Raw genomic sequence first — 1,561 nt, 5'->3', positions numbered from 1 at the left:
GTCAAGAAATCAGGCAGTGAGTTAGTTTCTCCTTTAATAAACTCAATATCAAAATCAAATACAGACAAAATAGCCTGCCATCTTGCAAATATCTGTTTAGATGCGATGTTTTTAACATCTTTCAGTAATATTTCTTTTGCACTTTTACAGTCTACCCTTATAAGGAATTTCTGACTTAATAAATCAGATTCAAACTTTTGTACACAGAGAACTATGGATAAGATCTCTTTTTTAACCGTAGAGTAATTAACTCTAGGTCCTGTCCAAATTCCACTGGTAAATCTGACTAGGGTTTCTTTGTCATCTAATCTTTGTTTTAAGATGCCTCCGTACCCGATGTCAGATGCGTCAGTCTCAACTACCTTTAAGGCAGATGGATGAGGAATTGCAAGACAGGGAAGGCTTTTAACCTTCTGCTTAATCCGTTTAATGGCTAAAGTATGTTCTTTGGTCCATGGGCTTGGGTTCTTTCTAAGTCTTTGAAATAAAGGCTTTGCTTCATGGGCCAGGCTTTTATAGAAGTCTGAGACATAGTTAAGGCTTTCTAAAAACCTTTGAAGTTGGGTTTTTTCTTTTATTTCATCTGGGAATTTACTGGCAAATTCAATGGCTCGATCAATAGGAATAATTGATCCTTATTCAATGTTATGACCTAAGAATCTAATTTTTGTCTGAAAGAGTTTAATCTTTCTGGCTGAGACAACTAAGCCATTTCTTTTTGCAATTTTTATGAACACATTTAAGTGTTTAAAGTGCTGATCAATTGTCCTGGAGAAAATAAGGACATCATCAATGTAAACAATTGAGAATGCTGAATAAACATTGAATATTTCATTCATAATTTTTTGAAATTCTGATGGGGCATTTTTAAGCCCAAAAGGCATTACGTTCCATTCGTAATGTCCAAATGGTACAGTAAAGGCAGTTTTATACCTATCTGTTTCAGCTATCTGGATTTGCCAATATCCAGATTTCATGTCGAATTTTGAAAAGATTTGGGCCTCAAAGAGTCTATTTAATAGATCTCTTTTATTAGGCAATGGATATCTAATCCATCTAAGGGCCTTATTTAAAGGCTTATAATTGATAACCAATCTTGGGATTCCTCTTTCTAGTTTAGCAGCATTTTCAACATAAAACGCTGGACAACTTTTTTGGGCTTTGACTTTTTCTAATTAGCCCTTTTGACTCGAGGTCAGCAATTTCCTTTTTGCAGATCTCCAAATGTCTTGGTCCCATAGCAATGGGCCGGGCCTTTGTAGGTATCATTGTTTCATCAAAACTGGGCTCATATGGTAAATTAACCACATGGCTTTTTCTAGCCCAAAAGGCATTGGGTATTTCTGCACAGATGCTATTAGCCATCTCATTTTGAAGTTGTTTTATTTTTTCTTGGATTAAAGGCTCATTAACCTTTTCTTGAATTGCTCTGTAGTCAACTTCTCTTTTAAGAGAATAAATAAATTTTTCTTTTTTCTCGATGTTGCTTTTAAGCACATCTATTTCTCTTTCTATTGGTAAAGAGATAAATTCAAAAATAATCTCTTTTCCATCTACTTCA

Source organism: Hevea brasiliensis, chromosome 2 (assembly GCF_030052815.1).
Source record: "Hevea brasiliensis isolate MT/VB/25A 57/8 chromosome 2, ASM3005281v1, whole genome shotgun sequence".
Lineage (NCBI taxonomy): Eukaryota > Viridiplantae > Streptophyta > Magnoliopsida > Malpighiales > Euphorbiaceae > Hevea > Hevea brasiliensis.
Note: the sequence above shows the minus strand (reverse complement) of the source record.